The following is a 15,684-nucleotide window of genomic DNA, read 5'->3' on the forward strand; positions in this document are numbered from 1 at the left end:
GTTCTGTTCTTGGGTGCAATAACGAACACAGCAGTCATTTTGATGTTTCTAAATCCGAACCGCTGAAAACGCAGTGGCTGAGTTTTGTTTTCCCCACAATCAACAGCAATGCTTTCATCTTTGCGTGAATCACACCAGACGGCTTTATAAACGAAGGTCACAAAGCTGGTTTTGCTAAGAAGCTGCTCCTGAAAAAAGGATCGGTACCAACTATTCGTGTTCCTGCTAACTTACACCTCCAGAAGAAGAAGTGAGTGTAACGTTTTATTAACCATATTAATCTTTATATCAATCTTTGCAAATCGCTAGCACGCTTCACGATGAAAGCGGCTGTTTACACTCAGGGTACATTACGGCATGTTTTCTATGTACGACGTTCTCAAAATAATTCATAATCCCACGTTTATAATGAACAACGCGTTATGGTTATTGTGTTATGGTTATAACAAATGGTGTACGCACAGAACAGAGGGGCGGGGTGAGCAAATCTCATTATCATTTAAAGACACATGCACTGAAACGGCGTGATGAAAACAGAGCTGTTTTTGACCAGGTAAAATTAGTGTTTTCTTACAATACTAATGATAATTTTTAATTAAAGTATATTACAAACTTTTAATTTAGACCCTAATGAATCATATTAGCTTGTACAAAAATGGCATTATATGACCCCTTTAAATTTGAAATTAAAATCCCCATCTCATTATTTTTAAGTAACAATGGTGATTTGAGATTAACCGCATCCTTGTCACTGATTGTGCTCTGTTTGAGATGCCATTTGCTGAATGAATTATGCCATATTAATTTGTTTACAATTGTGAGAATAATGTGTGGGCAACCATGGCATTTGTTTCCCTTTTGTGAGGGTATGCCTCAGATATGTAGACTCTGAGCAGTTTAACTCTAGCAGCAGGAGTCCATTTACACACCAAATCCTGTTTGACTGCAACTTGACTACTGTTGCTATGGCTGCCATCAACATCAGTAAGGCTGAATACTCCCATCTGCGGTGAAAGAAAACATGTTTCTTTAGCATACAGACTTTAATTAAATGACTCCGTTGAAAGCATGTCTTCCTCTTCGGCATCATCTAGTGAAAGCAACAGCAGAGCAACATCGAGGGAAGATTTAAAAGGCAAGTGGCACAACTCATACAGAGTTTAGAAAGGAAAATGAAGTGGCCTTATGAATTTGTATGCTTCTATTTCACCATTATATTCAGCTAAACACACTCACTGTGCTGCCTTCAGTATTTGGTCCTGCTTTTATAAGGCCATCAGTTACAGTAGAGTATCCTTTGTTTAGAAACAGATCTGAAAGACTTTTTATTTCTTTTATCATTGGAAATGGGACTGATAACCCTTCTCACATGCCTATTAGATATATCAACATCTAATCCAACCAATGAGGACAGAAAAACTTTGCCAGCAAAAGGGAACAAATGTGAAACTGGGGGTACAGCCACCTCAGGTAAGATAAGAGATTACTTACCCCTAATACACTTTTAAGGGATACAATTTTGAAGAGAAAATTCTCTCCTGTTTAACTCTAGCTCAAGAAGTAATGCGAAAACACAGAGACGTCACTTTTCACAACGCTCTTACATCACACTTCATAATGTGCTGCCGTTCACATTGTGCTGACAGTATGCCAGAAGCGATGGATTAAATTGATGAAATTCCTGTTTTTATGGAATATTGCAGAATTTTTTTTATAAATGATTTATCCATGGACATCATTATTATTATTTTTCAATTCATGGTTATCGTAATCTTTAATCAAAGTGACTTCCCCTCCCACTTGCAACAACATGTCTTCTCTTGTCTGATGACGCGTTTACTGGCATGAGGGCAGGAAAAACTGTAACTTACATGAGATCATAGCAATAGCGAACGACAACAATTCAATTAATTCCTGATGGACAAAATAAGTCATTTTTTGAGATCTGAGAAGCCATTTCACTCAGATATATGTCACAATAGGGAGGCAAAGACTATCACAACTTTCGTTTCCTATCTGTCAGACACATTCAACCTTATCCTGAAGACTATCAAATGGGATCTCACTTGGGAGCCCCAATATTGATATATTGAGAATTGGCAAGTGAGGTCTTTCTTTCCCGTGAAAAGGTGCATTCCGTTGTGTTTTGCCATTCAAAAAAGAGCATTTGCACAGTTAAGTGCAGCGATTCCCCCCTGGGTGCTTCGGAGCAAAAGAGCAGATTTCCCAAAAAAGAAAAGCAAGCTCGGGTGGCGAGCATCTTTTTAAATATGTCTTTCAGTCTGTGTGTTTATGTGGTCGCTTCCTGTCCTCATGTGATGGTCACGATCGCTGTCTCACATGTCTGGGCCGTGAACATATTGAGATGGCGTTCGTGGATGGCACTGTGAAAGCATGACCGTGTCAGCATTGCAGTTGCGACTCTCCTTATTTCATGAAGGCATGAGTCCCCTCTGCTGTTACCCAGTTGAGCTGCCAGATGATGGCACGGGTCCTTTTCAGGGGACCCAGCGTGTCACTCAACACTCTGGATGAGAATCAGATGGGATGCGGAGGACTTAAGTGGCCTACCACAGGCAGAGGTAGACACTTTCTCTCAAGCCAGAGCTCCCTCTACTAGGCAAGCTTATGCTATGAAGTGGAGTCTGTTCACTGAGTGGTGATCTCTCCAGCGGGAAGACCATCGCAAATGCCCGATTAGCTCTGTGCTTTCCTTCCTGCAAGAGAGGTTGGAGCGGAAGCGGTTCACCTCCACCTTGAAAGTGTATGTTGCTGCCATCACAGCACATCACGTTGCTGTTCATGGTAGGTCAATGGGAAAGCACAATCCACCGCTGAATGGCCAGGATCCCTTGTCTCAGCTCCTCAGCATAAACCTGAATGAGTGGGTTGTGCTGCCATCTTATATACCTATACAGGGGAGTGGCTTGCAAATTCCACTTGCCAATTCCATTGGCCATTTTTCTACAACTCAGAGGTGATTAGTACTCCCAAGTGAGACCCCATTTGTCAGTCTTCGACATAACGTCTCAGTAACCAAGACGTGTCAAGCCGACTTTAAAAAAGTTCAAACATTATTTTTCTCACATATGCCTATCATTCTGCTTCAGAGGACATTTATTCATCAACTGGGGTTGTATTGATTATTGTCATGTTCATTTTGTATGGTTTTCAAAGCATCAAGAAAGATCACTTCCACTTGCATTAAATGGACTGACATACAGTAGATGGAAGAACGTCATACACATCTACAGTACATTTTCATCTTTGGACGGAGTATCCCTTTAACATTAACTTGCATTCAAAGATGACTCTTGGTTTGTATACCTTTCCTCATGGAGATTGCACTGTCAACAGCTTAATATCTGTTATTTGCTTAACAGGCTGTTGGGCTCATGCATATTATTCACTAATGTCTGCCTTCGGCCAAAGAAATTTGCTGAAATGATAAAGCAGACAGTGAAGCACGAGCACTAGCCAATGGAATTATTGTTTGCTTGATAACCCTGTCTATGGAGGAAGCAGTCGCCTGGCTTATTTTAAAGCCTTCGTTTTATGCAAACAGATATAATTATTTCAGAGTGTCTATTTACACTAAGTGCAAATAGCCCGTTTTGTTGCCAATGTCTTTTTACCCTATAGCTCTGTCCACCATTTTATGTTTTAGCCAAACAAAATTAAAAAAGGAACCCCTCTGTGGTAACAGAAACTGTGAAATGGATAGAATAGTATATTTAGCTTTTAACATGAGTGACCATCTCATGCATTCTAAAAATTCAAGAGTAAGGAAATTAACCAATCTGACACACAAAAGAAGGGTAAAGGGATGGTTATACAATTACCAAAGCACAATTGTTATGTACAAAGGGCTGGATCATGGTCCTGTAACCATGAACCCTAGCTTGCACAGAATGTCAAAAGGTCCTATAGGTCAGCACATACATTATGCAACAAGGAGCAATGGTTAGCTTGCATTGGAGCAAAGGCCCAGCCTCTTTTGGCTTAGACTTTGGAGGCCCTTAATAGTCCGAGACCCTGGTGCACTGACCTAATGGCCTGGCCCATAATCCAGCCCTGTGTGCACCAAATGAACAATCGCGCACAAAATACATCTTCATTTATTATGTGATTATAGTCAAACCACCATATGTGACAATTTGTGATTAATGCCAAACAGGTCATGTTTCCTCAGATGTAAGTCCCACTGAGAGCCACAGAGAGGACGGGGACCGTTCAAAAGCCAGCAGTAAGACAGCAGTGAGACGCAGATATAAGACTCACACTCGAATGATAAAAGAGAAGTTGGACCAGATCAAAGCTGAGATGCAGAAGATCTCTAAAGCCCACCTGCATCAGCGCCCTGAGAGGTGAACAACAGTCGAATCTGTTCTCCAGACCTAGTTTAGAAGAGTCCCATGCATATTTTATTTGATTTAACCAGAAGAAAACCTGAGATTAAAAATCTCTTGAGTGTCCTGGCCAAGATAAGTGGCCCGATAGTAAAACAAACATGCAGTAAAACATACAACAATCAAAAACATTTACATTTTATTCTCTAAATTACATATAACAGTTTTTAAATGACTTAAAGACACCAAGTTAAGTAGTCTCAGTCCATTTGAATTCCAGTCCGAGGTTGCGGCATATTTAAAGGCTGTTTTACAAAGTTCAATTCTAACAGGAGGTACATAAAGATTATAACAGGTTTGAGAACGTAATAAATAGTTGCCAGCCGTTTTCTGTAGAATAAAACACCAGAGATATGAAGGTAAGTGACCCAATATAGCTACCATTAAATACAGTGCATTGTCCTTTTTCGAATAGTTAATGAAGACCAAGCATCTCGTTGCCATTTAGGGTATAAAAAAAGCCAAAGTCATAAATATTTCTATATGCAAAATATGCATGCTGCATGTATGACATGTCTAAGTGTCCTAAAATTGAGGCATATACATTTCTTGTATTTTTACACTCCTGAAATTTCTTGTCTTCAACCTCAGGGGTGAGCAATTCCAGCCCTTGAGGTCCACTGTCCTGCCTCTCCATCCCTAATCAATCATATAATGTAATTTCTTATACAACATATAATTTTCTAAACAATCCTGAAGAATTTGTTCAGATATTTCAGGTGTGTTTGATCAGGGTTAGAGCTAAACTCTGCAAGAAGGAATGGAGCAGGGCTGGGATACCCCTTTTCTACTTTTAAATGAGCTGTGTGAAACCCTGCACGAAAAAGGGTTAGAGGCCAGGAGGGCCTACAAGCATCTTTCCTAAGGGCCCCGGTACTGGAATTTGATTTCTATTGAGAGAGACCTCCTCCCCTCGAAGCAATTTATAACCCCGCTATGTTTTAAGTCACCTGAAATGTACAAAAGTTGTACAGTCTCTACTACACTCCAGGTAACTTCTTTTTTTTTACCCAATGTTCCACATTTTTCCCCCTCAATGATGAATCTTTAACCTTGACTAAAATTTAAATTTGAGCTGTTTTAACTGAAAGCAACTTGCACTGACTTATCTTAAAATATAGTTATCTTAATAAGCAGTGCTTTTGTTTTGTCTCAGGATGCACACTAGTAATGTATTGTTCTAAGGTCTGTTTATAAAAGCTAAATAAATTGTACAGTATATGAAACCAGACCATAATGTTCTGACCTTGTTCTTGAACAGAGTTTCATAACCCAGGGTTTAAATACGGTGACAACTCTCTTTTAAAATGTCCAAACTGTTGCTTTACCCATGCAGTAGTGGTCTTAGGTGGGGTCGACAAAGACAATAACCCAAGGTCAACTGCAGTGTAAAAAGACCTACAGAGCATACACTTTAAAAACCTCTTAGAAACTGTACCTGTACTACATGTGATACCACAAAGGCTGTTTGGAGCATTTACAATGCACAAGGTCCCTGTTTGGCTTCAAGAGCTTTTACTAAATGGAAAATTTCCACAATAGTGGCAGTGCGTTTCACATGACAGCTTTATGATGTGCGAAACAGATAAGAACACACACAGAGAACAATATATGTCTTGCCTGAGGGTGCTGCCAAAATAGTCAGCAGTATTTCTTTAGATCCTTATCTCGCAGTGGTGTACACTCCCAGCACCTTCATCTGACACCATACACAATCTCTAAATATCTTTTGCAGGAAAGCGTGTCATCCTTTTGTGTGGAACACTCTGGGTCCATACAGAGACACTACTGAGATTGACCATCTAATCTCCTCACAACGGTGAGTCTGCTACCCTTCTGGTAATACACAGCGAGAGTAATCAGATGGTGCCTGTGGAACATCTTAATATCTGTTGTTGTTGTTTTGTATAAAGTAATAAACTGGATAAATAAAGTCACTGTATAGGTTTTTCATTCCATAAACCTTTAATCCGGCAAATTATATATAGAGCTAGACAAAATGTCAAAAGATTACTTAAGATTATCTTAATTGTCAAATAATCATTTTGTACCATTTTAATTGTCAAATAGTCATGGTTCTTGAAAAAATGGTTGTTTTTGTGGCCTATTTTACAGATTTAAATATTTTAAACAGCAAGTTTTTTTTTGGTTAAAATATTAAAATGATAGGTTTAAAACTTTCAGATGAAAAAGAAATTTAGAGCTAAACTCAAAACTCAGAAATTGTGTGTGTATATATATATACAGTATCTTAAGGCCCAAGCTGTTTTTTTACATGCATTTTTTATTACTTTTTGCTATTTGGGCTTATTGGAACCTAATTAGAATAAAAACTAAGTATTATCTTTTGATATGATGTACTTTTAGAGAAAAATGATGTCCACATACGTGGACTCATGGTCCGAATTTCCATAAAACACAATAAAGTCACCTTTGTGAAATAGAATGAAAAACTCTTTATTTCTGCCTTGAACACAGCAATGTTTTTCCTGACTGCTTTTAAATATGGAGGAACCAAGGAACATGGACTACAGGAACAACAGAACATCGTCTGAGTGTGTTTGTGTGAGTGTGTGTGAGTGTGTGTGTCCTCCTCCTCTCCTCGGCCTCACGTTTCCTCTGAGCCTCCGCACACTACAGGAACAACAGAACATCATCTGAGTGTGTGAGTGTGTGTGTGTGTGTGTGTGTGTGTGTGTGTGTGTGTGTGTGTGTGTGTGTGTGTGTGTGTGTGTGTGTGTGTGAGTGTGTGTGTGAGAGTGTCCTCCTCCTCTCCTCGGCCTCACGCTTCCTCTGAGCCTCTGCAAACTACAGGAACAACAGAACATCATCTGAGTGTGTGTGTGTGTGTGAGTGAGTGTGTGTGAGTGAGTGTGTGTCCTCCTCCTCTCCTCGGCCTCACGCTTCCTCTGAGCCTCTGCAAACTACAGGAACAACAGAACATCATCTGAGTGTGTGTGAGTGAGTGTGTGTGAGTGAGTGTGTGTGTGTGTGTGTGTGTGTGTGTGTGTGTGTGTGTGTGTCCTCCTCCTCTCCTCGGCCTCACGCTTCCTCTGAGCCTCTGCAAACTACAGGAACAACAGAACATCATCTGAGTGTGTGTGTAAGTGTGTGTGTGTGAGTGAGTGTGTGTGTGTGTGTGTGTGTGTGTCCTCCTCCTCACCTCGGCCTCACGCTTCCTCTGAGCCTCTGCAAACTACAGGAACAACAGAACATCATCTGAGTGTGTGTGAATGTGTGTGTGAGTGTGTGTGTGTGTGTGAGTGAGTGTGTGTGAGAGAGTGAGTGAGTGTGTGTGTGTGTGAGAGAGTGAGTGTCCTCCTCCTCTCCTCGGCCTCACGCTTCCTCTGAGCCTCCGTACACTACAGGAACAACAGAACATCATCTGAGTGTGTGTGTGTGAGTGAGTTGAGTGTGTGAGTGTGTGTGTGTGTGTGTGTGTGTGTGTGTGTGTGTGTGTGTGTGTGTGTGTGTGTGTGTGTGTGTGTGTGTGTGTGTGTGTGTGTGTGTCCTCCTCCTCTCCTCGGCCTCATGCTTCCTCTGAACCTCCGCACACTACAGGAACAGCAGAACATCATCTGAGTGTGTGTGTGTGTGAGTAAGTGTGTGAGAGTGAGTGAGTGTGTGTGTGTGAGTGTGAGAGCTTTTTAGCTGCATCAGAGCTTGCTTTTTCCCATTTTATGTGTGTGCATGTTTACTAGCATATTAGCTGTTTTGAGGAGGTTCAGTCCATAAGTACACTAAGTACACGTATGTGTACATCATGTTTAGCGACCTACAAAGTTGCTAGTTTTACACTTTTTTTTCCAAATTTGCATGTCATGACAAATATACAAGGCTTTTATAAATATCTAAATCAGAATAAGCCATGAAATATAACAGAACTTCTTAACTGGTCGACGTTTGTGTATGGAGCTACCACTTGCATCTTCCCTTGTGTTCGCCGCCATTTTGAATTTTGACCGTAGTGTGTTTTTAATTTCTGACACCACCAGATGGCAGTGTAAGTACCCCCATACATGTCCATAACACCACCAATTCAGCAGTGAACACCATTGTGGACATAAGAGCTAAAATGTGCTGTCCACGTATGTGGCCACTAGGCCCTAAGAGGGTATATACACACACACAAAAGACAAATGAGCTAGAAAAATGACAATTTATATTATAATTTGAATGTCTTTTCCCTCTGAAACGTGTATCATACATCATATCATATATATATATATATATATATATATATATATATATATATATATATATATATATATATATATATATATATATATACATGTTTCAGAGGGAAAATATGTTATTAGTCAAATATAACATTTAAATTATTTGTCATTTTTCTAGCTCCATAATGAAACATAAAAACATAGATTTGCTTGAAACAAATCTCATTCTCTGAGAACAACCTTTAACAATTGAAAAAACGTAGGAAAAATCCAAGTCCAGGCACTCAGTGGATACAAAAAGTAATACAAAAGTCTTTATTAGAGGACTAAAACATTTAAAAAAAACACCAACGCGTATAGGCGTGTTTTTTTAAATGTTTTAGCCCTCTAATAAAGACTTTTGTATTACTTTTTGTATCCACTGAGTGCCTGGACTTGGATTTTTTCCTACGTTTTTTCAATTATTACCCTTCCAAGAGCACCGGAGGATACAAGGGATTTCAGCAGCGCTCCAGTTTCCTTTTTGTTCAACCTTTAACAATTATTGATGACCACAACCTTGAAGCCAATGCCAATCAGTAAAACTCCCAATAATATAATTATGATTTAAATGAACCACAATTTTGATTACCCCTGATTATGGTGTATTTTTCAGACAGCTGATCCAGACAGAAGAAAGCCCTCGGCTGTTCCTTTAATTCCTGCATATGCCTAAAAATGCCTCAGTATACACATGTATCTGGCTACACATTAAATTTCCATACAGCACTTCACCCTGACTTTTTTTTTGGGGGGGGGGGGGGGGGTTGTTTATTGAATGTCTCTGAAGCCCTGGCCCCAATCAGATGTATGGCATGGAGATTTCATCAAACACCAGATCCCCACAGCCCTCTATGCAGTGGCAAGTGAAAAGAGAATAACTGCTACATTATTCATCATGCCCTTCTTCTAAGTCTCCATCATTTAAACATTTGTGCACAACTGTAAAAACTAGAGACCCGTAGAAACTAATTTTTTGAATATCCAAAGAGTATCTTCATACTGTATATAGGATATAAGGCTCTGTACAGACCTCATTGAATTTTCTATAGAAGTTAGACATCACAATGGGAAGCGTCGGACATCCGAATGGTTCTTGTCAAAAGAAATAAAAGATGTGGCTGCAGCTGACATGAAAGGTCTGAAGTTTATCAAGGAGATGTAAGAAATAAATTGGCAGGCAGCTCATCTTAAAGAAGGATTATGGGGGAAGAAAAGCGTAAATTTTTAATGGCTGCCTCTTCTCTTCTTGGAAGGCACTTGTTTGTCTCATTTTAGTCCTTGATAAGCACAAAGGAGTAAGTGGGTTGCAGTAATTATCTTTATTTCACTTCCTCTTGCTTTATTTCTCAATGTACGTTATCCCAGAAAAGTACAGATCGACAAGCAAGGGACTTCAAGCTTGGTGTGCCAGCCTATTTTAGTAAGCTTCCAGAAATGTTAGAGGACCAACACAAAATTCTTAAGCTCTTGAAGGTTAGTGTATTTTCTTTCCTGATTCCACTTGCCTGAGCGTAAAACTGGACTTTCTGTGGTGGAAATGAAAAAAAAACCAGAGGTTTGAAATTAATTGGCACAGAAGCACCAATGAGAGTGACTAAAATGTCACAAGTGTGTCCTTCAAGTATTTTACCTTTCTCTTTTGTGTTTCCCCACCTCACATAATGACTAAATTACCCCTTGGGGATAAATAATGTTTTATCTTATCTTATGTCATCTGCTTAATCTTCACTTTCACGGGGTCCTGTGAAAAGCTGATCTCATAAAATACGACATCAGTGGGCTTTTTAGAAGCCGTCAAGGATTCGTGTAACTTGAAGGGATTATAAAAAGGTACAGACTTGTATTTCCCAAAGAGGAGAGGAATACATCCACGGCTTATCGCTACTCCGGCAGCCTTCGGTTACAGTTAAACCCGTATAAGTCAAGCGTCTCTTATACCCACTGCTGGTTTTAATTTGCTTTAAATTTCAATTAGCACATTTCTAAAGACTTAAACACATTCCAATTTGGTGGCTCAGTTGGAAATTTGTTCATAGGCAATCTATGTGTTAGAACCCCATTATGGCCCTGTGCATTTATCTTCCTGGCGTAGTACTGTAGAGTATGAGATGAATAAAGACAGGTGGCCGAAATACAGGACTAAAAATTTACACATTGTGAACAATTTCACAGTCTATACCTGCTCAGTACTATAGCTTAGATAGATAATGCTGAGAACCTTTGTCAAAAAAAGATCAAATAAATGTGGCTACTCAAAGGTCATTTCTGATTGATTTGCTTTCTTTGCAGTACATGCATTCTCATAAAGCTGTTCCAGGTTGTTGCCTGTGATATCAAGTAACATTGGCTTGGCAAATGTCACAGGAACCACAGGAGTAGCCATGGGTAAAAATTAAAGGCTAAAAAAGAAGAAAAGTCATTTAGTTAATTGCATCTTGAGCAAGGTATGTCAGGTCACACAGAAAAGCACATTAGTTTTTGCCTGCTAAACTAATTCATCCACCGACCCATTTCCCAGGTATGAAAGAGCGAAATTAATGTTTTTTAAGAGAACTGCTAAATGATAAAAGGCACCCTGCATGTTACTTTTGCCCCAGAGCCAGAATAGCACAATGGAGACTCAATCCAAGTGGGCAGCTGCCTTCTCTTAATTCACACAAATGAATCTTCAGAATCAGAACCTTCAAATTCAGAATCTTACAAATTTCGAGTTGCAGTACAAAATGTGAATGTGTAACAGTTTCCTAAAACTTTCGTATGCATAAAAACTGTTCTCCTCTTTATAAATGTATCAACTCCATCTACAGGGCACCAACAAATATCCTCTTATGGTTCAATGAGCAAGAACATCCAAAAGCATGCTTTGAAAACATATGTACAATATGTGTGTAGGCTTTTTTTTTTCTTTTTCTTTTTTTCTCAGGGAAACTTTAATAATATTATCAACAGATGGCGATAACTCGCTGGACGAATCTATTAGGCTAGGTCGAATTGCAATAGTTAAAATGTGTCCCTGTACAACCAACTGAAAAAATGGTTTGCATCATTGAATCAAACTAAGCAAATTTTACTGAAAAAAAAGAATCCTAAAATAAGCTTAGAAACAACGGAAATAAATAAATAAATAAATAAATAAATAAATAAATAAAGCTCAAGGCCGTCTAGCAGCACCAAATTTTCAACACTGTTAATTAGCATCTCGTCTACAATATATTTGCAAATGGATCAAACACATCAGACCATTTTTTAAGAACAACTGAAACAACACGCATGCAAAAATGCACTTTCTCTGTTTCTTTGTTTTCATAAATCATAAAATGATATAATAAAACGAATAAATAATCCAATTTAATTTCCTCTTAAATATATTTCATCATCGTATACAGAGAAAGAGTAAGAAAAGCTGCGTTATAGCTTCAGCTGTGACTCGGTTTCTCTGAATAACGCAGATATACGCATACAGCTGGCTAAGGAGAGGTCTGTAATCTGGGTCTGTATAAAATTGTTTTACTGGTTTTGAGAATGACTTAGAATTGTTCGAGGATCTGGTGAGAGCTATACAAAGTTTGCATATTAATATTATGTTGAATGACATAATAATAGACAAATAATGCCTGAGTATTCAATACCATTCTACAATTATTAGACTGATGTCATTTTATGCTGTTCTACTGTATGTTGTACTGTGTTTCAGTTTTTATATATAAAGTTTGCATATTAATATTATTATTATTACTATTAGTAGTAGTATTGTTTTATATACATACAGTGCTGGTCAGAATTATTTGCCCCCTTGATAAATATGATCAAAGATGGCTGCAAAAAATAAATCTGCATTGTTAATCCTTTTCATTTCATTAAAAAAAGTAGCGAAAATCTATCTGAAATAAGTAAAATAATTGAAAGTGGGGGGAAAATCACATTATGAAATAAATGTTTTTCTCCAAAACATGTTGGGAACAATTATTTTCCCCCCTTTATTAAATACTTTTTGCAACCTCCTTTTTCCAAGATAACAGCTCTGAGTCTTCTCCTATAATGCCTGATGAGTTTGGAAAACACCTGACAAGAAATCAGAGATCATTCCTCCACACAGAATCTCTCCAGATCCCCAGATCCATGTTGGCGCTTCTCTTCAGTTCAGCCCTCTCATTTTCTATAGGGTTCAGGTCAGGGACTGGGATGGCCATTGCAGATGCTTGGCTTTGTGCTCAGTGACCCATTTTTCTTTTGATTTTGATGTATGTTTTTGGATCACTGTCCTGTTGGAAGATCCAAACATGGCCCGTCATAAGATTTCTAGCAGAGGTAGTCAGGTTTAGATTTTTTATCTGTTGGTATTTGATCGAATCCATGATGCCATGTATCTGAACAAGATGTCCAGAAAATTAGGCCCACAGCAAATACAGCAGAGAAAAAAAGGTACAAAAGCAGTCACTGTGGCGGTATACACCTTTGTACCTAAAGAGTGCATATTAGTCCCTCAAAGGTACATATTGGTACCAAAAGTGCACATATTAGTACCTAAATGGTACATATTAGAAACATTTTGAAGGGTACTGTCCCAGTGACAGCTTTTGTATCTTTTTTTCTGAGAGTGTATTTCATTTTACACATGGGGTACTTTTTTTTACCCCTGTATGTAAACCCACATTAAGTGTTTGCTGGCAAAAAAGCGACTTTTTTTGTTTCATCTGACAATCTTTAATCATATTTACAAAGGGGGCAAATAATTCTGACCAGCACTGTATGTATATATGTGTGTGTATGTGTGTACAATTATTATTATTATTACAAAACAGTTTGTCCATTTGCTCAAAAACATTCACATTTTCACCAGTTTTTGCTTTTATAAATCCAGAATTGTTTGTCACTTTTGATGCATGGTGAAATCCACTGAATTTAGGATTACATTTAGATGCGTGCATTTTATAAATGTTGTTGGGTAGACTGCTTTTGCTAACTCTGAAGACCAAATAAAGACACAATCAGGTAACTGTTGTTCACATTGTTTATTACCAAAAATACACTGGCAAAAATGATGACATTACAGTTTCAAAAGAACAAATAAATAATTGTGAACGGAACACTATCAAAACAGGGCCCTTTGGACCTCTGTGCTTGAAAAGGAAAATCGCACTGAGAGGCCTTTAGACTGTAAAATTCAGAAGTGTTTTCTTTTTTTTCTTTTTTTTTTCTCCTCTCTCCTTTGGCATGGAAGCATGTAACACGATGTGCTTGTTTGGAGTTTCGAATGCCAACCGTTCCCTTACACACAGTAAAGACCCTTTTTGATCCACTTTGGCGAGTCAAGGGTCATTTTTGATTCAATTGTTTTCCTTTTGATTCTTTTTCTTTCTGTAGTGTTTATACAAGTTTTAAAAAATAGAATTCCTCTAAAAAAATGTCAGTTTTCTACAGTATATATATACAGCAAGTCACATACAAAACCGTTTTACAGTACCGTGTGACCGAATACATTACACAATATTGTGGACACATTATACAGAATCTAAGATGCCAAAGCACTCGATATACTTGGCTTAAGATTTATGGTATATTTCTTGTCTGAAGCTCCATTAAAGATGAGGTTGTTGAAATGGAAGGCACACTTGTGGCTGAGAGGCTGTTCTCATGATGATTACCAAATCTCACAACAATTATCTCATGAAGCTCTGCTAATTCAGATGCAGATTCCTTGAAATGTATTGTGTATCTTTAGAAAAAAGTACATTCCGGATGTATTGCAATTGTTCTAGAAAGAAATGTGAAAAACAACAGCTACGACTCTAAACAAAGCTGGTTGCTGGAATACAATGTGTACAGGGTGTCTGCCAACTCCTGCTCACAGACAGAGAAAAGAAAAGGGATAATCCCAAATAGTAGGTTCTTGATCAGTTTGGACTACGTCAGCAGAGTGATACAGCAAATGAATTGCAGCTGGAAAACAACTTGAAATTTCTAGGAAGCTCAATCTCTCTTTGATGGCATTACTTAGAAAGCAAGTGTGCATTATGCGCATAAACAACAATACACATCCTCTGAAAGAAACACTCAACAGATATTTATGAGGCAAAACACTGAATTAAAGTGAGAAAGCAATTTCAATACTAGTAAATGTGTACTATCCATTTTCATTATGATGCATATGGTAACATGCTTTATATGCAGACCATGTTACTACTTCTGAGACACTTGCAGTTTGAATTGTAAATTAGTACATTAAGTTCAGAATATAACAATTGTGTATGTAAATTCCTATGATTTAATCCCTAAGAGTTAATTTCTCTTATACACTGGGCAGTGTGAAGCCTGCATGAATTATGGATGCCCTTTTATTCATGCTAATTTTGCATTTTAGACTGTTGACATACAAACATTAAGTGTATGCAAATCATTCCTAGGAAAATATGCTGCATATAAAGTCAGACTGAAGGACCTTAAGATCAAAGCCAAGGTCAAAAGTGTAGGGGACAAAAAGTAGTAAATTTGAGGTAGTGATAAAGCAAAATCTCAACTACTAGGGTTGCACAGTACACTGGTGCTATGGTAGTATCACAATGCCCAAGGCAGCGTTCCAGTATTTTCCAAACGTTAGTACTGTGAGCGGCACCCATGGCTCATATGCAGCATTGCATCACAGCATCGATGCTCACTTTGTTCACTTAACGGAAGTTCTGAAGCACAAATCATTAATCACACGAGCCAACTCACTACACTGACACACGATAGATGTTTTTTAAATTACAGACCATTATCTAATTATATTTCAGCTTAAACACATCGCTAGACAGGTAACGAACAATCTAGCTAATATTTATAATTTATTTATGGCTGAAATGTTGCACATATATGTAATAGCAAAGTTGTCATGTAGCTGGAAACGGAATCATCAGTGTTCTGATGTGTAGGGAGTCAGGTTGCTTACTGTCCTTACCAGTGCCCGAATTCATGTACACGATATTCATGACCTAGGAACTATTGATTGAGACGCACCCGGTGACTTCATGAACCTCCGTGTTAACTCCATGCCGTCTCTGTTATTGTTCTTTTGT

Source organism: Scardinius erythrophthalmus (genome assembly GCF_964197995.2).
Source record: "Scardinius erythrophthalmus genome assembly, chromosome: 2".
NCBI lineage: Eukaryota > Metazoa > Chordata > Actinopteri > Cypriniformes > Leuciscidae > Scardinius > Scardinius erythrophthalmus.